General features: G+C 39.4%; 1 protein-coding gene and 2 pseudogenes across 1 annotated transcript in view; 2 read left to right on the top strand and 1 right to left on the bottom strand.

Annotated features, from left to right (window-relative positions):
- The window catches only part of KIAA1217 (KIAA1217 ortholog), a 267,905-nt gene that overhangs the window by 99,538 nt on the left and 143,623 nt on the right, over positions 1–24,744 (bottom strand).
- On the top strand, positions 14,120–14,238 carry LOC120614727 (uncharacterized; annotated as a pseudogene).
- Positions 18,129–18,247, top strand: LOC120614793 (uncharacterized; annotated as a pseudogene).

Here is a 24,744-nt window from a genome sequence, read left to right as displayed (position 1 = left end):
ATAAGACAATCTAAGCAAAGAGGACTATCTGGAGAGCAAGAGAGAGGTCTGGGTACCATGAGAGCAGAAATTAAAAATTCAGTGAAGAAAGAGTTGCTCAAACCTCTGCAAGTAGAGTAAAAAAGACAAATGGGAAGAGGATGAAAACCAACAAGAACAATAGAGAGTTACCTCAGAGCGGCCCGATACCTAATAATGGAGATCTGAGTAAAAAGAGATGAGGAAAAGAGATTTCTTTTACAAAAAGTATCGTAAAAAAAATCCACCCCCCGCCCCCCAAAAAAACCTGAAGGATATGAGATTGGAGATTAAAAATGTTTCACGAAGCACTCAACACACTCAAGCTTGTCACTGAGCCGTTCCAGAAGGCGGAGGTTCCCATGACATCCCCGAGGGCGGAGGAAAGTCACCAAGGAAGGAGCAGGAGTCCAAAGGCATTAGCTTTCTCAACAGCAGCCCAGAAACCAAAGACGATGGAGAAACAGTCTCGAGAATCTGGGAGGAAATACTTTCGATCTAGGTTTGCATCCTTCCAAACCATCAATCAGTTGGGTATTTGTGAAAGTCAGCAGGGCCTTTCCCAACCACCTCGTCCATGATTTCAGCTCCCATTCTCCCTAATAGTTCCTATTCCCATCCCTGCTTCATTTCTGTTCCTCAGCGTTTTTCACTATATAGCATAATTCATATTTTAACTATTGTTAGTGTTGACTGCCAGTCTCTCCCTTTAAAATGTAACCTTCAGGAAGTCGGGAGTATACTTAAACCTTTTTCATTTTTCTGTTGTTCACCAAAGTGTCCTTAAGTGCCCATGATACGACCTGTTACGTAGTAGGTTCCCAGTAAATATTTGTTGCATGAATGAATGATTTACATATTTATTGGTCATCCAGAAGGAATGTTCACTTGGGGTCTACCTAAACTGTAAGAATTTTGGCTACACGGTGTAAACAGCTTAGTAATCTCGTCTCTGCCTTATATACACATGAGAACTACATCCCGAAGTGGATGTTTCCTTGACTGGAGTAGTCAGTTCTTTTGCACTGAGCATAAGCAGCTCAGCTTCTCTCTGCCCATCACAGTTTTGATCCTCAGCTTCTTCAGGGAGCTAGTTTTCCAGAATATTCATGCTGTTACACATTCCTCAGAGTACAGAAAAAAATTTGCAAGCCTGTCCAATCACAGATCGTGTGATGTTTTCGCCCGAAACGGCAGATGTGGTGACTGTCCCATGTGATTGCTAATGCCATATCAAAAAGCCAAACCACTCTTGAGGTCCTAACCATGCCTGGGTGAGGCCCCGGCCGAGGGGCCACTTATGGCCACACTACAGTCACATGTCATGGCCTCACTCCCCCAAAGAGCCTGGTTTTCATTCCCACATCTGCATTCTGTACGTGTGTGTGCTTGAAATAGAATTTGTAGGCTCTGAGTGAAAAAAAAAAAAAAAGAAAAATTGGGCCTAAACTAAGGTTACCTCAGGGTCTGGCTGGTGCAGCTGCCAGCTGGGTACACAAGTCTAGTTACAGACCATGAAAACCCGGAAAGAATGGGAAAAATCCCTTTACAAATAGGGAATAGTCTTTTTACACTCGATTCAGTTTGCTTTCTCAATTCAGGAAAGGTATTTCGAAATGCTTAAACTCCGAAGGAATTCTCTTAATATACGACGGCATTTTATTGGCACAGTGATGAGAGAGTTCGTGATGGCTGCTCCAGATTCACAGAGGAAGTCTGAAGGACTTTGGATCATAAACTCCCTTTTTATGAAGAAGGCAAGAGGACAGGGAAATGCATTCGTGGGATGTCTGCTATGTGTCAGAAACGGCACGCGTGTACAGCAGGTCCTTGAACAATGTCGTTCCGTTAAAACGCTGATGAGATGCCCTAGGAACTGAACTCTTGCGAATATCAATTATCCTATGGTGAAACTAGTTTCCTTATACATCGTTTCGCTTAAAGTTGCAGAACCTATGAACACCGTTAAGTGTGGATTTACTGTATTCCATTTAATCAGCACGGCATTTCTTGCCAGGTCAGTATGATGGCCCCATTTCACAGACTGGGAAAAGGAAGCTCAGAGGGTCTCAGTGACCTGCCTGAAGTCATAGCTAGTAAATGGCTTAACTAATTTATATGTCCAATTCTATCCATCCGCAGAAACCACTGTAAACAATACTATAAACTTCAAAATGGAGCCGGAGCTGCCATGCCAGAGGAACTAACTGCCTTGCGTGTCTAATACCTTAACTCTTGGAATGTTAAAAAAACAGGGCAAAATGACCTTTGGACTGGAACTAGGGTAACACTGTCTCAAAGAAACGTTTGCAAAGATAACAAGAAAGCAGTTATTATGATTACTGAACTGAAAACTGAAAACAATGTTTGGAATTAACATCACTATGTCGTATTAGCTGCACCAACAGAAATGCCTCCTTTTTCTGATGTAATTCATCCCCTTCCCTTTCTCATAAATACCCACTGCTTTTGTCTCCTAGTCAGAACATTATTTGGGTTTCTGCCTCAATTAACGATTTCAGAATAGCTATTCTTCTTAATCTCAAATAAACACTTGTTTGCCCCTGACATTGAAGGGCCTTTTTATTTTTAGGTTATCATCAGGATCTCTCCCTTTAGGCATATGGCCTCTGAATCTCTGCATTTAGCCACATCCATCTCCTCCAACCTTCATCTCCTGACAGGCTTAGCTGTCCTCACACTTTCCCCTGATAATCTGCTTGAAGAAGTTGAGACAGGATGGGGACAACTGGGAACAGAGATTCCCGTCTTTAAGACAACGGAAGGAAACGCTGACGCAGGGTTAGAAACCACACCCGAGCTGCGGGGAACAGGGAAGGCACAAAGTTCTGAAAGAAAAGGCTTCGAAATGAACCTCACTGCACCTGGCGCCCTCCTGAGAAGCCTGAACACTCGAAGTTCCTTCCACTCCAATGGCTGGCTCTGCAGAGGCAACGTGCATTTTTCACCAAGAACCCCTGGTCACAGTTTTACAAAAAAACAAAGTGCACTTGGCAGGTCACACTTGTAGCACACAGCCTCATAAATCTTTTGAATCTCAGAAATCGGTTCCAGAATGTGGGGCATCTTCTAAAACATTCTTTATCTTAATATGGCATGCAAAGATTTTCACAGTGTGACCTTGCTGTGGACTAAATATTTCCGTTCCTCCAAAATTCGTTTAAATTCTGATGTGGTGGTATTTGGAGGTGCGACCCTGGGAGGTAATTGGTCATCACAGTGGAGCCCCTGTGATGGATTGGTGTTCTTATAAGAGACCCAGAGAGCTTGCTTCTTCTCTCTAATCTCTGTCATGTAAGATGTGACCAGAAGATGGCCATCTGCAAACAAAGAAGCGGGCTCTCCCCAGATGCCAGCTCTCCTGGCACCTTGATGCTGAACTTCACGGCCTCTGGAACTATGTGAAGTAGGTTGTTGTTTAAGATGCCCAGTCTATGGTCATTTGCTATAGCGGCCCAAATGGTCTTATACAGAACCCAACCTCCTATACCTGCCTCCTTCCTGTAGTTGCACTGTAGTTGTACTGGATTTCTTGCTGCTCTGTGAACTTACCATGCACATCCACGCTCCACACTGTGCCACTGGCTCGGGTGGCTTCCCACCACTTTTTTGCTTGGCACCCACAGTACCCCCTCTGAGCGATCTTCCCCTACTACTTCTTCATCATTTTTCCATTAAGATTTGAGGAATTAATTTTTCTCACATGTGTGCTTACTATGTTGTGTTTTATTAAAATTGCAAGCATGGCTTTTAATTCTGCATTATGATCAGTTGTATTCATCGGATGGTAATATATAGTAGAGTGTTGGGCACAGAGTAGATGCGCAAATACATTTTTGTTGAAATGAATTCAATTCTCCCTGTAATGCAGCCAAGTTAATATGATGTATGCTGGCCTTCTGGGATGCCTTCTACGATTTCCCCTAAATGGCATTTTCTGTAGGCAGATGATGGTGATGATTCCAAATGACCTAAATTCCTCAGTTTCTCTAAATCTAATGTAAGATTATGTAAATCAATATTTGCATTACAACTATGGCATATGGTTAATGCTTTAAAAATATAAAGAGCTCTTACAGTACTTTCTGGTGGCAATGAACAGTTTTCAAGTTAATAAGAAAAACATAAATATTAAAATAATAAGATAGCTTTTTACACCTATGAAATTGGCAAATGTTTTTACAATAAAATATACAGTGCTGACAAGGGTTGGGAAAATGACTTCTCTCACATACCATTGTTGGGAAAGTAAATTGATACCATTTCTCCAAAGGGCTATTTGTCAATATGTGTCAAAATCTCCCCAAATATACATATGGTTCGAGCCAATAGTTCTAATTCTACACATTATGCACGAAGATCTGCTTACTAGGAAGCTCAATAAAGCATCATTTATAAGAATCATATGGGGGACTAAATATTAGGGGGTTCATTTAATAAATCAATTCATTTAATAAACCTATTCATTGGAACACTGCATTGTTTTTAAAAGGAATTCTAAAAGAATGTAGCAATGAGAAAAAAATATTTTGTTAAGCGACAAAGTATATTATGAACTAGAAAGGGACTAGAGCTTTAAAAAATTAATTAATCATCTTGATGGCAGTGATAGATCCAGGTTTTGTGGGGCCTGAAGCTTATTCGGTTTTGAGGGACCTCTTTAAAAATCAAAACGCAAAGTTAGAAACATAATTTCAATATGAAAGTTCATTATTCATTTATAGGGGTCTGAACTTTGGTTTTATCAAGTAAAAGTGATAATACCATCAAAGTAAGCACCCCAAGGTATTTCCAAAAAAAAAAATTAAAAGAAAAAGAAAAAAAGCCTTGATAAAATCTGTTGAGGACTTCTGAAATTCAAGCTGTGCTGAATGCCAAAGCTGCTGATTTGCTGATTTCTGGTGCTGTGATCCTATTCATCCTAATGAGTCTTGCTGCCCTTTTATGTGGATAGTTAGAGACTTATTTGTGAGGAAACTATAATGCAAGGTCACTACAGAACTTGCAGCAACCTCAACCGAGTCAATAATTTAGTCCTAAACGTTACTCGACAACTAAGGCAGAAAAAATTATAAGACGATGCTGTGAGAAATACTATAACTGATGTGGGTATACTACAACTGTAAGTGAATTCTTTCTTACACTTAAGGTGAAATGTCAGTTAGATGAAGCATTGCAATATGAACTCATTTTATAAGGCTATTAGAAAAGTAGAAGAAGGAAGGACTTCAAATTTAAATGCAAACCCCTAAATAAAATATTAGTAAGGCAAATCTAGCAATGCATAAAAGAATACATCATGACAAGAAGAGTTTATCTCAGGAATGCAAGGATAGTTCAACACTAGAAAGTCTAGTCCCAATACATTCTGCAATAAGAGAAACTATACAATAATTTTGATAATGTCAGAAAAATGTTATGAAAAATCCAAAACACATTTCATAATTTTAAAAAACCCCAATAATTTAAGAATGAAAGAGAACGTTCTTAACTTAATGAAAGGAATCCATCAGAACTCTCAAACGAGCATAATGTTCAATGATGAAACATTAGAATTATTCTCCTTAAACTCAGAATTTTTGCTATTGTTGCACCTAAAGTCCTGGCTAACACAGTTAATACATGAAAAAAAAAATAAAATAAAAGGCATATGGATTAGAAGGGATAATCAAAACAGTGATTATTGTCCCATGATATAACAGAGAATTCAAGGAAACCTGCAGACACACACTTCATTAGAACTAATAAAGATTAATATGACTGAATGATATAAAATCAATATATAGAATCAACAGCAACCCCAAATACTAGAAAAAAAATTAGAGAATACAGTTTAATAAAAATATACCGCTTATAACAACAATATGGAAAATTCTGAAGAACAACAGTAAGAGGAAGTGCTTGCTCTAACGAATATCAACACGATTTTAAAAATGTGGGCTTGACAAATGGATAGAATAAGTAGCACTATGGAGCGAAATAGAGAGCCTAGAAAAGAACATGGGTTTTATGAAAGCTGGATGTTTGACAGAAGTGGTGGTACGAATCCTTGGAAAAATGTTCAGTAACAAGACAAACCACAGTTGGAGAGAAGAAGTTTACAGCTCACGTACTCTATCAAGGATTAGTGTTGAGAATATTTAAAGAATCTTTATAAATCAATAAGAAAATAAAAATGGGCAATAATTGAAAACGGATATAAATAGGTAACTCATAGAGGAAGAAACCTCGGCAGCCAATAAACATTAAAATGCCCAACCTCACTAGTAATTAAAATGGAAACATTGGCATCCTATTTTATACCCATCAGATAGGCAAAAGTCAGTAAATCTAATAACCTCAAATATTAGTGAGATCACTAGGAAAATGGAGTCTGTTACTCATTGCTGGTGAGAGTGTAAATTCACACAATCACTTTGGGATACCTGATAATGCTGAAGATGTGCATCTCATAACCCAGCTACTTCTTTTAAATTATCCATCCCAGATAAAAACCTCATGTGCAGGTCCTTGTTCCAGGATGCTCACTGCAGCATCATTTCTCATTGAGTTGTTCCCAGTGGCTTATTCATGTAATGGAATAGTAAACAGCAGTTAAAATGAATGAAGTAGAACCACATCAATCAATCTGGATAAATCTCAAACACGAAAGTCAAGTGAACATAGAAACTTACAAAAAGATGCATGCAGTATGATCCCATTTACATGAATCGTTATAACACACAAGACAGTAATATATATTGTTTACGAATACAACAAATATAGTAGAACCACCAACATTTACATGGCAATTATACCCTCCAACGTCAGCATGTGGTTAGCTCTGGGAAAGAAAAGAGATAGGGCTTTACAAAATTTTATTTTTTAAAAATGTAAGAGGCCCAAAGCAATTGTAGAAACATAATTTTCTGTTTAAAATTTGACAACTTACATAGCACTTGCTAAGTGCCAGGCATTGATCTAAACCCCTTCCAGATATTAACTAATTTAATCTTCTTTCTGCAGTCACTACTATAATTACCCCCCATTTTCTGGATGAGGAATGCTGAGGCAAAAAGAAGTGGTTTGTGTGACTCGCCAGCTAATGATCTTAACCACTGTGCTTCGCTGCCTCTCAGGTGTTAAACAGATGCAAATATCTGCTTAATTTCAGCAATGTCTATTATATTGTTATGCTTTCTGTACTTTTTCTACTCAAAAAATTAAAGAATAAAGCATTTTTAAAGAAAGAATGTCAAAATAATACTGTCTAAATAACATCCCTTCCATAGAACATCCAGATCTGACCCAGGAGCTTAAAAACGTGGATGTAGTTATGGAAATTTGGAAGTTTTCCTTGGCTTCTGATTAAACAGTGGGTGTAGAAATTCTATAAAACAAAGCAAAGAGTAAAGGCCATGAAAGGAAGAATGAGATTTTCTTAAAGATAAGAACAAAAGCATAAAAGTATAATGATCTTGTTTCCAGAAAAAAAGCAATTGACCTTTATAAATTAAAAAAAGTCTCTAACCAACCCAATGAGGAGGTTATATATCCTGAATTTTCTTCCATCATACTGATTAGCAGATTTAGAAAGAGATTATAGATATTAGTGAGATATCAGTTAATCTGAAATTTAGTTTTTCTCTCTGCTAAATTATCAGTATTTTACAAATAATAATCAGTAATTATGATGAATACACTTTTATAAAAGTTTTCAGTATGAAATGCTTATTTTTATAAAATTTACATGGAGATTTTAAGAAACACACCAACATATAGTGTTATAAATTTTATCGTTCAAAAATTTTTTTATTTTTTTACTGTTAAGTGAAAATTACTCTGCTTGAAAAGGTACAACCTGTTTGGTCCTCAAGCCGGCGGTGGGGGAGACAAACGGAACGAGGTGTCCATAACATGGACTTCTTTTCTCCTTTGATAAATAAACCTCGGGATCAGCAAGAATTCCCAGAGGAAAGAAACTTTCAGGATAAATGGGAACAGCTGTGCTTTAATACTTTTACCCCACAGGTCATACTAGTGACAAAAAAATAAAAGCCATCCTTGATGATAAACATTGCAAATAAGTGTCAGTAGATCCACATCTATCTGTGGGATTCCATTTTGTAGGACAGCCTCTCTACTTTTTCAAGAACATGTTTAAAGACTAGTAAATGTGGGGCGCTTGGACCCCGAAGAGCCTTGCCCATTGGTGCAACTCTTCCCCCATCTTGCCTTTTCTCGCCCTCATTTCCGGGAGCCGTGTTGGTCTCCTTTCTCTGTACTCTGCCCTCTGCAGGCGGGCTCTTGTCCCCAGCAATTCCAGTCCTTGTCAGTCTGTGACTCTCATAAAACTCATCTACTCTCTAGCACCTCAGGGAAATATTTTTTGGGGAAACGACCATCAGTCTGTGAACAACTGGCCTTTGACACGCTAAGGACCAGAAGTGAACTCACTCAATCACAGAGCCCCCAAAGGGGAGTGCCTCAGGTCGATGGGTAACACTCCGGCCGTAGACAGCCATTGAGGGATACTTCCGGAACACTCAAATTTTACTTTTTGCCTTTTTTGTTCCTCCACGGAGAAGGCCATAAAGGGAAAGGTGGCCAACGGGGAGGGTGAGGCACACGCTGACCAGACGTTGCTCCCCTGGGCGGTTTTCTCTCAGCTTCTTAGGTGTCTGAGTGGGAGGCTCAGGACTTTTTCAGACAGTGGTGAGAAAGAGGGTGTGGGCAGTTAGAGAAATTCACATCTCAGTGGCCTTCACTTCAAAGCTCTTAAAAAGATAGACTTGCTGTATCTCTTATGTGACCCCCAAAACAAAATACCCTGATCTATCAAGCTCTCATAGGAACGATCGGCTTCCCTTAATGTCTGCGATTTGATTTGATGGAGATGCATGTGTATAGTCTCAATGGAAGAAGGGCCAAATTGTGCGATTGAAGAACGTGGCAAAGGGGACCCTGTCCCAGGTACTACGCTTCAGGGCCCCAGCCCCCACAATGCATGCACCCTAAGTATTGAGGGGTGACAAGGCATGGCTGTTTGCAGGGTGTGTGGGGGACGCTTGCTCCGGCAGGTTGGAGCTGAGAGGGGGGACCTTCTTCGTCTCCTGATCCGGCACAGAACTCAGTGAGAAGTTTTGTGAATTCTAAAATCAAAACTAGCTTTCTAGGTCGTTTTATAAAGGTATATTTCTCAAAGGATGAGGATAGAACATATTTTATCTAACAGTTTGTCAGCTTGATTTATAGCTTTAAAAATATTTAGACAGACGGTAGATGAGTCTGTGTGCTCTTGCCCCAGGCGGGCTTGCGTGTCACACAGAAAGATGAAGACGGTTTCTCGAACATTGATGTCAGTTCTAGAAATAGAACCTTCTTTGCCCCTTGTAGTCAAGCTGGTGTGATGATCATTCTATCAACAGGTGATTTTACGTCTATTTTTGAGTAATCCCGATGGAGGCTGCTACCTTAGCGTCTGCTACTTCTCCAGAGATTTGGTTACTTTATTTTTGGTTTTACGTTAGTGGGAAAGGCCAAGTCATGCTGGGTTGCTTCTAGTGTCTCCACATTTTATATACAGCTTCTGGTACTATTTAAATTTGAAATCTTTTCTACTACAATTACATGCTTACTATTCTGATTCCTCAGAGCTTTCCGTAGACTCTCCTGGGGCTGTTACTAAAGTTGCCCCTGCCATGGCAGGCCACAGCTGCCAAGTGGACACTCCCAAGCACATCTAGCCAGACTCCAGCCTGATGGGCAGTGACAGAAAGTGAGGCAGGGTGAGTCTGCTCCAAGGTTTGTCCCTGGCTTGCTGCCCACTCCCCTTCCCTGTCTTCCCTGCTGCTCCAGTATCACTTTTCCTGTGTCCTCGGGCCCATGCCAGGGGGTGTGGATCTTCTGGAAGCCTCTATGTTTCCTGTCTTTGCCCCTCTACACACCCTGCCCCTGCAGAGAAAACAGGAATGTCCTTCTTTCATCCTTGGCTACAAGAATAAAATCCCCAAGACAGCTATTGTCTGGGAGAATCAGAGAGATAGGATAAGTAAAGCACCCCAATTCTCTAAGGCCCGGGATGGGTACTCGAGATCACAGTTGTGTATGCAAGGGTGAGTGAGCAGGAGGGGAAAGAGAGTGGTGGTTGAGACTGCTCTGTTGGTCAATTGTTCTGAGCTAGGTCATTTGGTGGCATTTGTCCTGGTCTCCACCAGTGGGCTTTTACAAAGTTTTTGTAAGGCATGTCCTCATAAGCCATTTCTTGCTTTAAGATCAAGTGAGAAAAAGAGAGAGTTGCGGCTAGTGGATTTCAGGCACAGGAGGGTCACACGTGATCCGGCCGCAGTCTCTCCCCGACTGCCCAGCCTCCAGCACACAGGGACTCGAAGGAAGGGCTGGCTCTGGGGCGCTGGTTCCCACGACTTAAATCTCCAGGGCAGGACTTGACTAACTGAACTTTCCACTCTGCCCTCAAAAGACCCAGAAAGACTTTTTATTAGACCTTTACCTTCTGTTCCCCTCTGGCACTTTCTGAAGCAGCATTTGAGACATGTCACACATGGCGACTGCCTCCACCTCGTTTCTCTTTCAAGTTTCAGTGCTGCCTTTCAAGAGTAGCTTCTATTCTCAGCCATGCGATCACAATAAAGAGCAAATGTGTGAAGGTGGCCAATGTGTGGGAGCGGTGGGTGGGGCGGGACCTCAGTGACAATGTGCCCCTGCTCAGACCCATGTCGCCCAGCCTGCTCCATCACTGCCTGTAAGACACCACCCATAGCAACCTTTCTCCCCTTCTCACTTCATAGGTAGGAGTCCCCTCTGAATGCCTCAAGTTAAAAATAACAGTTGTCAGCATTCCCACTCAAAGCACTGGGAAAGAAGCAACAAGCACTCTACCGGCGTTATATGCTAAGGCATAAATCAGGCAAAGTTGTTGTCTTGGTGTCCCCATCAGAGATCGCACTGAACAAGCTGGGCAGCTATCCTGAGCTGGAAGAAACCTGGGGAAACAAGACTCACCCCAAGTGACTGTCACTCACAGGCATCTGTGCAACCTCTTGACTTCCTTCTGTAAGAGTAATCGAGCTGATAGATAAACATTATGCTCTATAATAAGCATAATAAAGGGAGAATAATAGACCATGTCCGTTTTCCACAGGACAAGTAATTCAACCTACACGGTGTACTTATGCAAGTTAAAACAACGAAAAGCAAAGCAGATTGAACTGTTATTTTGATCCTTAAATGAAAGCTTTAGGAATAGAGAAACGTTGATGAAACTCAGGGCTGTTTGATTTACAGAGCAGCAGCACCGCATTCACTTATGCAGAATTAGTACCGTAAAAGGTGGATTTCATTCATTTTAGAAGTGTGTATTGAGTACATGCAGGTGCTACACAGGAAACTCGGAGATCTTAGCTTCTACTGATGTACAATAGACAATAAACTCATAGACAAAAAATAAGTGTAAGAGTGTGCCAAGTAATAGGGAGGAAAATAAAGCAGGGTGTGGGGGGTAGACAGCATGGGGTGGGAGTGGGTGGAATGCTATTTTATTCACAGTGTTGGATGTCCTGCTGATAAGATATTTGAAAGAAGTGTGGGAGCAGGGCTTGAAAATATCTGGGGGAGGAACAATTAAGGGAGAGAGAATGGCAAGTTTCCTTGAGGCAGGAGCATTCCTGGTGTGTTTCAGGAACAGCAAAGGGCTAGTGCGTTTGGAGAAAGATTAGTGAGCGGGTGAAGGGGGTGAGGTGAGATGAGAAAGTCAGCAAGGGGCCAGACTGCGCAGGCTCTTGTACTCAAGATGAGATGAGAAGCCAACAGAAGATGATGAGCAGAGGTGTGACATATTTCCCAGGATGGCTTTGTTAACAGCTGACCATAGAAGGACAAGGACTAAATTCAGGGGACCCCAGGAACCTAAGGCAATAATCCAGGAGAGAGATTATGGCGGGGTGGACCTATGCAGAGTGCTAGAGATGATGAGAAACGGTTAGATCTCTGGATACAGTTTGAAAGTAGAGTGAATAGGATTTCCTGAGAGATGGGATATGAGGTAAGATCAAACGAGGAGTCAAGTCTAGCATGAGCAAGTGGCAGGATGGGAACGCAATGGCCTGAGATGGGGAAGAAACAGGGAGGAATAGATTTTGTAAGGGAGAATTAGAAGTTCATTTTTGGACCTGCTAAGGGTGAGATATCAAGTAGGTTTAATCTGAGATATTAATCTGGACTTCAGGGGGCGAGGTCCCAGATAGAGGAGTCATTGAGATGATCATGGACTGAATGTTTGTGCCCATCCCCAACTCATATGCTGAAATCTTAACTTCTGATGTGATGGCATTTGGAGGTGAGGTCTTTGGGAGGTGATTAGGCTTAGACGAGATCATGATTGGATTAATGCCTTTATAAGAACAGACAGCAGACAGTTTGCCCTCTTTATCTCTTCATGGGCACACACCAAGGAAGGACAGATGTGAGGACAGAGCAAGAAGATGGACATCTGCAAGCCAGGAAAAGAGGCTTCACCAGAACCCGACCAGGCTGACACTCTGATCTTGGATTTCCAGCATCTAGAACTATGAGAAATTCAATTTCCATGGTTTAAGTTACAGAGTTTATGGTATTTTGTTATGGCAGCCCACGTTAACCAATACACTCATGCAGGTGACATTTTGCACCATGGGAGTAGATCAGATCACCTAGGGTGCTGGTACAGTTAAGAACAAATGAGGGAAAAAGAAAAAGAAAAAACAGATGAGGCCTGGGGGCTGAGGTCGATGTTAATGGGTGAGAAAATGAGAAGGAACCAACGAAGGTGACTGAGGGGAGCAGCCAGAGAGGTAGGAAGAGAACTGAGAAGCAGAGGTGTCCAAGAAGCCAAGAGAAGTACGTGTCTTAATGACAGGGAGTAGTCTAGGGAGTCAAGAGATGGCAAGTCAAGCACAATGGGGCTGATTAACGTGGATGTCACGGCGACCTTGACCAGACCTGTTTCTATGGAGTGGTGGGATTGAAGTTCTGAACGAATGGGTTCAAAAGAAGCCATAGAAGGGAAACTGGGGACGGTGCTTACAGATAACTCTTTCAAGTCATTTTGTCATAACATGACAGTGGCTGCAAGGGGATTTGGTAAAATCTGGGGAGCTTAGGCTAAAGCATTGGGTAATCCAGTCTCGAAATAGTCCCAAAAGATTGCTGAAGACTGACAAGCAAGTCAGATGAGACGCTTGCTCAAATGCCATCCGTAAAAATAGAAATATTTTTTAGAAGATTCAGATTTCTTTTCTTTTTTACCAAACATTTTTGTGGTACCGTTACAATGTTAATGGAAAATTGTAACAAACGTTAAAATTGCACAGGATCTTTCTTTTAGAATTCTGCAGACACAAACAACTTTTGGTTACAGTGATACCTGGCAATCCAGCAAGAGCTCGTTCCTATGCAGATGTTACTAACCCACCCTCAACAACGTCTCTTGTTTTATAAGGCGTGTTTTGTGCACAAGTTGGAGGTTACATCCGTGATCTTTGTGGTATACTTGGCCAGAAACAAAAGCATCGGTTTTCATTAGCGACTTCCTACTGATAACTATCTGGTCTCCAAATTCCAAAGACAAACTAAAAATTTCAATTCTTACAGCTAGGCTCAAGGAAACATGCTAGTGTCTATTTAGATGTGAGGCGTGATGCAAATGAAGAGAAAATCACAGTGGAGTTTGAATTTTCCATTTGTTCCTTTCTCTCTGCCAGAATAGACTTGCCTCAGAACACTTAGTGATGCTTGCAAATAAAATGGGAAATGGTGTCTCGATTTAAAAAATTTATATGTGTGTATGTATATATGATATATATTTTTGTATGAACATGTATTATATATATGCATATATGCATACACACTATTACTCATAATAGATAAACCAAGGAATAATTATTACTATCATGAAAGAATTCACCAAACACATCCTATGGTAGTTGGTATCCAAGTGTACTTAAGATTGTAATTATAAAATGTGGTTCCATAGCTTAGCCGTTAGCATGTCTGCTTTATATGCAGAAGTTCCTGGATTCACGCCCCAGTGGAGCCAAGGTCTATGGTCTACGGCCATGCCACCCTGAACAAGCCTGATCTCGTCTGATCTCGGAAGCTAAGCCGGGTTGGGCCTGGTTAATACTTGGATGAAAGACCACCTAGGAAGACCAGGTACTATAGGCATAAATAATAACAAATAATTTTTTTAAAAGATTGTAATTATAAATTATTTGACCAAGGTGTTGGCAATAAGTGCAATAAAGGTGATAAACCAATAAATTTAAAGTTAAAAGGTAAAGATTCTGTAATAATTCACAACAACAAAATACCCAAATAATTTTAAGGAACTCAAAAACAGTGTGCTTTCCTTGCAATACAAAATACTTGTGCATTTGCTCTATTCTGTCTACTCGAGAGTTAGGCTGACCTCTATTTGTATCTCTCTGTGTCAATAAGCACTAAGTCAGTATCAGTCATACACAGCTGGAAAAACATTTAAAAATGAGACCACTGAATGGAAAACATTGATCAAGGAGAGCAATTGCTTTGATAGGAACAGATTTATTAATTAAAGTGTGGCCCATCTGACCACAATAGGTGGCATTTCAGCCTTAACTTAATCTGACATACGCATCTTGCTGATATATTTAATGACCTCGGTTCTGTTGATATGGTTTTTGATAAGCAGTGCCTCTCTTACATGGTAAATTAAAAAAAACAACAACAACAACAACAACAACAAAAAGAAAAAAGAAAAAAAAAACCCATAATCATGAGTCTGAATGTGCCAGAAGACATTTAGAGTGTCTCATTCACAGGAGAGAAAAAGAAAACACGCACAAAGAACTTGAGAAATGGATCATTTTCGGTATCTTAAAAAAATGAAAGACAAAAAATAAGTAGAAAGGAAGGAAAATGTGGCTTTTACATTGACAAACAAAATACAGGGTTAGCCAGTTTCTCATTCCTGTGCCGAGCTGCTGTTCTAGATGACCTCGGTCAAATCATTTAAATCTCTCAATTTGCTCCTCTAAAAGTTCTGTACACCCTCAATTCCATTTGGCTATTTGATTTTTACTTAATTTAAGGGTTGGGATTTTATTTAAGTGCTAGAGAACAGCTCCAAACTGTAAAATCAGAGTTATCTTTTCAACACGGAGGAGTACGTACCTAAATGTTATTGTAATTTGGGGGTTGTTCCTGTGAAATGCCTGAGCCTTATTCATCACCACAGTGGCTGACAGAAGGATCTGGAAGCGCACGTCAGAAGCCCACCAATGTAGGCTCTAGTCAAACTTTGCTAGAAAAATGTTGTGTGATCTTGGGCAAATGACCTAAAAAAATTTTTTTTCAAAACATCTTTATCCAAATAAAGCTACATACAATAAATTGTACATATTTAAAAGAGTACAAATTAGATGTTTTATTATATGCATATGCCCATTAAACTATCACCAAAATGAAGACTATGACCTGCTTTCCATCACTACAGAAATCTTTTTGGGATCTGACACATTCTTTATAGATGTCAATGCAAGAAAAGACATTTGCTTCCCTCTGAATCCTACTTTGTGGAATTCAATAAAATAGTGTACATAAAAGAGCTTACACAGTCAAATATAAACTACTATGTTATCTACTCCAGTTTATTAATTTATTCAACACATATTTATTGAGCATCTACTATATGTAGGTACCCTATTAGGAGTGTGTAAAACAGCAAGGAATAAAATCAAATACCTGCTCTCATGGCCTTTTTATGCTAGTTGGGGAGAGACAGGGATGCCAACAAACAATGAGCATATACTATGTAAGGCTGGGCTGACCAAGCAGGAAAGAAAAAGATGTTTCAGAAAGGGTGGCCAGAGAAGCCCACTCAGGTAAGATGACAAGATGACACCTGAATAAAGATTGAATGAAGGAGAAGCCTTTCTTCCCACAGGTGTCTAGAAGAAGGTTTCGGGCAAAGGAAACAGAAAATCCAAAAGTTTGGGGTAGCAATAAGCTAAGCTGTTAAGGGGACGACCAAGAGGCCAGTAGCTGAAGTAGAGGGTGAGAGAAGCGTGGCAGGAGATGAGGCTGGACGGCAGACGGGGTTGTGCCTCTGCCTTGTACTTTGCACGAGACAACGGGCCATGCGGAATACGGAACAGAAGACTGGTGTGATGTGACTTAGGGGTCGGAATGACAATTCCGGCTGCTCTATGGAGACCGTTGATGGCAAAAGGGGAAGCAAGGGCACCAGCAATAGAACTAGCAAGAGGTAGTGGTGAACCAGAAGCAGAGGAGGTAAGAAGTGGTCAGGTTCTAGATACATTTTGCAGGTGGACTCACAGCTCGTGATTCATTTTCCTACAGTGGTTTTACAAAATGCTTGTAATAATACTTAATAACACTTGAACATATGTAGTGCTTAGTACGGTTTAGGCACTATACTGTGTAATTAACATAAATTAACTAATTTAATCCTCCCAACACCATGAAGTAGGTTTATATCTACTTACGGACGGGGCAATTGAGGCAAAGGATAGTGAAATAACTTGACCAGTATGACATAGTGATAGATGATGGCGCTGAGATGTGATTCGAGCCAGGCAGTCAGGTTTCAGAGTCTATGCCTTTATGCTACATGACTATGTATGTGCTAGATGACTTCTCAAGGTCATCGTGTGAGAGAAATAATCACTATTTTGATCTAGTGAACTTCCACCAATCAAAATATTGAGAAACAAGTGATATAGTTATCACTTCATTTTTCATGCCCAGCCCCATTTTCAAGTCAGTGTTTTTCCAAAGGGTCACCTTTAGTGACTCAAAAATGGGGCTGGCCATGAAGAATTCAGAGCATTATGGCCAAGATTGCCTGCCTGTTGGCAAATTCTTTCTGGTACTTTCCTCTGGGCTTTTTCTTGTTAAAGGAGTTACTATCTTCTCATCATAAAGGGTACAAAATGAATCAGTGGTGCCCTAATTTATTGTCACTAAGAATTTCTGGGAGGCAGTCTGCTTTTCATCACCGTTTCTCGATCCTAGTCTTCCTCTCAGATCTCCTGGGAAACGGAACAGGATTTTATGGATGAGGAAATTGAGGCCTAGACTAGGAGGTCTCTGAGTTACTCTGTGACAGAGCTGGTAACACTGGGATCGGAATGTCCTTGACGTTCTTACAGAAGGCTGTGTGAGTTCGGTCAGTGACAGGTGCTGTTGTTGTGTCATCAGATGAAACTATTGTGAAAGAGCTGGGCACACACGTTCTGAAGTCTGCACATGGAGGGGTAGGCAACCATACACATTTGTAGAGTTGGAGGCTACATTTCACTTAATGCTCTGTTTGGGTGTACTTCAATACTTCCTGCCAACGCAGAAATCGGTACACATTAAGGAAACTCAGATTGTTTGATACACCTGATTATAATTCTAACTTCAAGAGCCAACACATTTCAAATCTTTTTCTAGTACATTTGCTACAGTCGATCTAAGTACAACAGATGAGGCATAAAATCTTTTATGAGTCAGTAAATAGAAGTTTCTGCTGCACAATGTTTCAAGTAAGATAAAAGTATTCCTCCTTTTCTATCCTGTAAAATAGAAAGTTTTAGTCATTGGTTCTAGGATAAAAGAAGGAGAGAAAACTGACAGATCAGAGACAAATCTTCAGGTTTCTTTTATTCAAATCTGTCAATAAACATGAGCAACTAAGCCCCAACACCTCTTTCCTAGAGACTTATTACCAATGTGTGTGAGTGTGTGTGTGTGTGCACGCGCGCACACACGCGTGTTCTGCATGCTCTGTGAACATGTGTTTGTGAGAATGTGTCTTAACATACCTGAGATTCAAGAGCATTTTAAAATTAGGAGAATCAGCAACAGGATGTACACGTGCAAAATTAACCGACAGTTCAACAGACTTGTGATTTTCAAAATGTCATCTCCCTTTTCTCATCCCTACAGGATAAGATCAAAAATTTTATTTCTACACTCCTTGGTTTACTGAATAAACACTAAATTTAAATGTTAATTGATGCTCTTCATTCTTCCAGGTAGCAAGACTAATTGAAATATGGGCTCCTGGGGTCTACAGCCATGTCACCCTGAACAAGCCCAATCCCATTTGATCTCGGAAGCTAAGCTGGGTCGGGCCTGATTAGTACTTGGATGGGAGACCACCTAGGAAGACTGGGTGCTGTAAGCGTAAAAAATAAAAAATAAGGGATTGTAAGCTGACAAGGTCCTTGCAATCTGTGAGGTCAACCAAGGGTTGCCTCGCCTGAAAAAAAAAAAAAAAAAAGATAAGCTCCTGGGACACACAGCTTCACAATGCCATTTTAGAGCTAATAAAGGAAAAGGGAAGATATGAAAGTTTTCTGTTTAAGTTTTGCGCTTAGTTTGGGCCATGAAACGAAATGCAAAAGGTAGATATGAAAACTTTCTGTTCTGCCCATAGTTTGAAGATGATTCGTATTTCATTCCACAAAAGGTAAAAATATTTCATCTTCAAAATAATGCAGGGATTCCATTTAGAAAATTAATTTATTTCAATATTCAAGGAAGGCATAGTGGAGTGAAAAGAACATAGGTTTAGGTGGGTTCAAGTTCTGACTTTGCCACTTACTGCTATGACCTCTGATATGCTATCCACCCCATTTGGCCTGTTTCGTCATCAAGGAAAAGAGGACAAAACCACCTTCTTTCAGGATTATGATAGGAATTAGCAGATTTCCGGATAAAGCAGATGCTCAGTATGTGATTTTAATATAAATTAAAACACCATTGGTTGTTTTAGAAGCAATTCTGTTTTATTACAAAGATATTTCAAACACATGGTTTTGTATCCTCCTCTTAGACAGTGGGAGAATTTTAGAATGCTTTTCCTCATCACCCTGTCTGGTCTTATATTTTTTCTGTTTATTTTATTTTATTTTGCTTTTAACTCCAATAAATGATTCATTATGACTGATGCTTATTTAGATTTTTCCGAAAAACATGTTTACCAACTTACTTCCTCATGATCACTTCGCTTCTCCCTCCTAGGTTTATTATACTTCTTAGTAAAATACCTATTTTTCAATTATTTTATTTTAAAATAATTATAGATTCAAAGAAAATTGCAAAGAAATTGTACAGGGAGGTCCCATGTACTGTTCACCCTGCCTCCACAATGTTGACATCTTGTATAATTATATACAAGAACAAAAGCAGGTCACTGAAACTGGTAAACCCCACAGAGCTTATTCAGATTTATATATGCACTTGTGTGCACACGCGCGTGTTTGTGTATGTGTGTGGTGTAATTCTAAGAAATCTAACGCTGTATAATGACTACCCAGTCATGATATGTAACTGTACCATCATAACAAAGCTCCCTTAAGCCACCACTTTGTAGTCAAACCCACTCTCATATAACCCCAGGCAACTACTAATCTGTTCTCTATGTCATTAATTTTTTTTAATAGTGTTTTATATAAATGGAATAGTACCTTTAGGGATTGGTGATTTTGTTTTCACTCTGCATAATTCCCGTCAGGCACATTTACGTTGTTGTGTGTATCGACAGTTTGTCCCGTTTTATGGCAGTCGTGTTCCATGGTACAGACGCACTGTGTTTTGTTTAACAATCCACCTATTGAAGACATTTGGGGAGTTTCCAGCTCTTGGCTATTACAGACAAAGCAGCTGTGAACATTCATGACAAGTTTCTTGGTGAATAAAGTTTTCAATTTCCTGAGATAAATGCCTAAGAGTGCAATTGCTGAGTCATATGGTATGTCCATTTTTTAGTTTTCAAGAAAACCATAAAACTATTTTCCAGAGTGGCTGTACCATTTTACATTCCCACCAGCAATGGACAAGCGACCCAATTTTTCTGCATCTTTGTCAACATCTGGCATTATCATTATTTTTTACCTTAACCACTCTGATGTGTGTAGTGATACTTCGCTGTGGTTTAAATCTGCATTTTCCAAAAGGCTGAGGATGGAAACCTTTTTATGTACTTATTTACTGCCTGTACATCCACTTCAGTGAAATGTCTCTTGCATTTTTGTTTATTTTCTAATTGGATTATTTGATTTTTTACTATTGAGTCTTGAGAGTTCTTTATCTACTCTAGGTACTAGTCTACTGTTGCTTATGTAACTACAAAATAATTTTCTCCAAGACCATAGCTTGTCTTTTCATCCTCTTAATAGGCTCTTTTTAGATAAAGTCCATTTAATCAGTTTTTCCTTTTATACTCTTATAAGCCAAGAAGTCAGAAAACAATGGAATAATATCTTCAAAATTCTAAGGGAAAACTCACTTTCAACTATTACTTGAGCCCACAAAATTATTACTTAAGAGGGAGAACAAAAATGAAGACATTTTCAGATAATAAGATTAAGGTGTCATGTCTAAGAATTGCTCACAAAGCTCAAGGTCCTGAATAATATTTATTGTTTTTCTAAAATTTTTATAGTTTTTGATTATTTTCTTGGGTCCATGATCTATTTTAATTTTTTTAATAAGGTGTGAGACAGGTTAAAGTTCTGGTTTTTGCCCATGGATGTCCAAAAAATGATGCTCCAGCCTTCTTTGTTGAAAAAGCTCACTCTCTCTCACTGAGTTGCTTTTGCGATTTTGTCAAAAATCCACTGGGCATAATCATGTGGGTGTATTTCTGGGATCTCGATTCTGTTTCATCGATCTACGTGTCTATCCCTCTGCCCATACCACACATTCTTGATCACTGTAGCTCTATAGTAGGTCTTGAAATCAAGAGATTTATTCTCCCACTTTATTATTCTTTGTCAAAATTGTTGTGGCCATTCTAGTTCCTTTGCCTTTTTATATACATTTTAGAATAAGCTTGTTAATGTTTATTAAAAAAAAAGCTTTGCTGTGGTTTGGAAAAAAATTGTTTTAAACCTATAGATCAATTTGGGGAGAAGTGACATCTTTACTTTGTTGACTCTTCTAATCTATGAAAACAGTTTGTATCTTCAATTATTAGGTTTTTAATTTCTTTCATCAGCATATAGATCCTACACATATTCTGCTAGATTTATATCTAACTATTTCATGTTTTTTTTGGAGCAATATAGTATTTTTTTTTTTTAATTTTAGCTTCTAGTTGTTTGCTGTTAGTACAAAGAAATGTAGTTGATTTTGTGTGTTGATCTTGTGTCCTGAGACCTTGCTGAACTCACTTATTACTTCTCTGAAGGTTTTTTTTTTTTTTTTTTGGTATTTTCCTTGGGATTTTCTGTGTAGATAATGTCATCTAGAAACAGAGAAAATTTTCTTTTTTCCTTTCCAAATGGTGTGAATTTTACTGTCTTTTTGTTGTCTATGTCTATTCCACTGGCTAGAACTTCCTGAGTTACACTGTGGTGAGCCTAGACATTCGGCCTTGTTCCCAGTCTTAGAGGAAAAGCATTCAGTCTCTCACCCTTAAATGTGATGCTGGCTGTAGGTTTTGTGTAAATGCTCTTATGAAGTGAGAAAGTTCCTCTCTATACCTAGTTTGCTGGGAGGCTTTTTTTTTTTTTTTTTACATCATGAATAGGTACTGGCTTGTCTTTAAATGCTTTTTATGTGTCAAGTAATGTAATCATATGATTTTGAACAGGTTGATATGATTGACTGCATTGATTGGATTTCAAATATCGAACTAGCCTTGCATACCTGGAATAAATCACTTGGTTGTGATGAATTCTTCATTTCAGATATGGTTGCATTTGATTTGCTAATATTTTGTTGAGGACTTTTGTGTGACATACATATGCTACTAGTTCTTCTGGCCAGAGTCTGAATGCTAAATATTCTTAATCTTATTATCTGAAAATGTCTTCGTTTTTGTCCTCCCTCTTAAGTAATAATTTTGTGGGTTAAAGTAATAGTTGAAAGTGAGTTTTCTCTTAGAATTTCGAAGATATTATTCCATTGTTTTTTGACTTCTTGGCTTATAAAAGTATGCTGTTGTCAAGTTTTCTTTTTCTTTATAGATAACCTGTCTTTTCTCCCTAGCTGCTTTTAAGATTTTCTTTTGATATTTAATGTTTTGAAGTTTTCCCGCAGTGGGCCTATGTGTGGATGTTATTTTTAAATCTTGCTTTGGATTCAGTGCTGTGTTTCAATCCTAAGGTTCGGGTTTGTCTTCAATTCTCGGAAAAGTCTCATCCATTATACCTTCCATTATTGTTTTTCTCTAATTATTTCTAGTCTTATCTTCTGGAATTCCTATTACACATAGGAATTTTGGTCATTTTATCCTGTCTCTGAATTGCCCTTTCATGCTTTATTTATTTTTTTAATCTCTCCTCAGATTGTTAGATTTCCTAAGATTTATATTCTAGTTGATTATTTCTCTCTTCACTTGAATAACATACTCCAGGGGTGCTGGTGGTCCCTATCATTTCTATGTAAATGTATAGGCTTGGGATGGTTGTCACTAGTATTGTTTCACAAATATTCTAGTTCTTCTCTAGGTACATTGTTGGCTTATACTTTCTTGACACCTTTGAAGTTGAGCATGGCCTGGTGACTTCTTTTAACTGAAATATCACTGCTGGCAGAAGCTTTAAGAGCCAGAGAAGAATTTGTCATGCTACCTTTATCCAAACTTCACTGCTGCTTTCCTGGGCTGTGAGTAAAGTCTTCCACTTCCCACGTCCAATTTAATAAATAACCAGCTATTTGAACCTCTAGGCTATTTTGAAGTCCATCTTTTTGTTCATTTTCCTGTTGCTATGTAAGTACCAAAGCCCATGCTCAAAGGCCTGGGGACCAATGCCCACTTATGAAATATCAAGTTCACTGTCATTTCCACTTTGATAACCTTCTTCTGGAACCTGGAGATTTCCTTCCTTTTCTTTCAAACTCGGCCATGTATTAATATTTTGTTGTTGTCATTGTATTTCCTTCTGCATTTCTATGTGTTTGTAGTAAGAAGTGGACTGTTGGCATTCTAGGCTCCTTCACTCTGCCATAGCGCTAGAAATTTCCCTGAGATCATTCCTTCTTAAAAGCATAATTTCTACATTTTCTAGACTCTTTCTGAAGCATTAACCACATCCAACTTAACACCAGATCTCTCTCTGCTAGTCTGTCTGTGTCACACTCATAGAGCTGAGAAACGGAGGACTTGAAAGATGTGGAACCAGACAAACAACGGAATGTGGGAAGGTGTTAAAATTTAAAGACAATGTTTAATAGTCAAATAGAGAGGGAATGCCATGGATGGAATTAGTTACCTTACCTGGAAATTTCCAGAAACAATCTAGCTTAAAATGTAACTTAAAGGCATGGGACTAATGAAAGTAAAGACAATCATCTAGTCTAAAACGTAATTACTATAAAATAACATAAACTTAGCAAATAAACTATACTGTAAAAGGGTAATGATTGGGCATTTATTTTGAATTAGAGGAAAGTTGAGGTGATCTGAATTAACTCGGTAGGTAAATAGAGTAAGTTAGAAGCCAACAAGTCTAAAACAGGAAATGTTTTGATTGTGACTGTTTTGATGTAAATATTTCTAAATGAAATTCATAATGTCTTCTCTTAGAAAACAAAAGTGTAATTGACATCTTTATTTATAACTCAGGTCATCATTGTGAATATCAGTGAATTGACAGAATATTCACTACATACTAGGCATCATTTTAAGGACATTACCTACATAATCTCAATTGTTCTTCACAATTATTCTATGAAGTACATATTTATGAAAGGAGCTTAGAGATTGAATAACTTGCCCCAAGTCACACAGCAGGTCAGTAATGGAGCCCAGATGAGGTGGCCCTAAACACTACGTGGGCTGCTTCTGTTATACTCAGTGTCCTCCTCTTTTTTTTTTTTAAAGGGGAAAAGGCACTGGAGATACAGGCATGAATGGCACAGGACAGGGATGAATAATTGCTGTACAAAGAAGTATACCACTGTGGCTCCAGATCAGCCTCTGGAGGAGTTTGAGAGATCAATAGTGATAGTATTATTTTGGTTCCATCCTCATAAAAGATCTGCCCTTTTTCAAACTATCACACTTCTATTCATCCCTCAAAGTCCAATCCAAATGTTACTTTCCATGAAAAGCCTTCCAAGCTATCCAGATTGGGATTTCTTTCTTTCTCTGTTCAGTACAATGCAGTAGTTAAGCTCCTGAATTCTGGAGACAGACTGCCAGGGCTCATATCCTGGCTTTGCTGCTCAGTGTGTTAGATAATGCATATCTGGCATAGGGTGAGTGCTCAGTAAACGTTAGTTACTATGACAACATTTGCATCCATGCTTGCTTATATATCTGCCTCCTCCGTCAGAACTCGAACTGCCGGTTGGCAGGGGCCAACCTTACTCTAAGTTCAAAACACCTGCAGAATCCAAATTCTTCTCACTGCTTCCACAGCTAATGCCCACATCTCCTGAGATTATCACAAGACTCCTAACTGGCCTCTTTCGTCAATGCCAAACCCAGCAGCCAGAATAGAACCTTTATAACGGAAGTGATGCCCCTGCCCACAACTCTGCCGTTAGAGCAGTTCCCATTCTGACGTGGCCACCGTAGCTCAAGTCTTAGCTGTTGTGACATCATTCGGTCCCCGTTGCGCCTCCAACCTCATTCCTACTCCTCTGTTACTGTGTAGCTCCAATCACAGTGGTTCCCTTGCTATTCCCTGAATGCCCCAGGCATAGTCTTGCTCAGAGCCTTTGTAC

Source organism: Pteropus medius, unplaced genomic scaffold (assembly GCF_902729225.1).
Source record: "Pteropus medius unplaced genomic scaffold, Ma_sr-lr_union100, whole genome shotgun sequence".
NCBI lineage: Eukaryota > Metazoa > Chordata > Mammalia > Chiroptera > Pteropodidae > Pteropus > Pteropus medius.
This window is presented reverse-complemented; position numbering and strand designations above follow the sequence as displayed.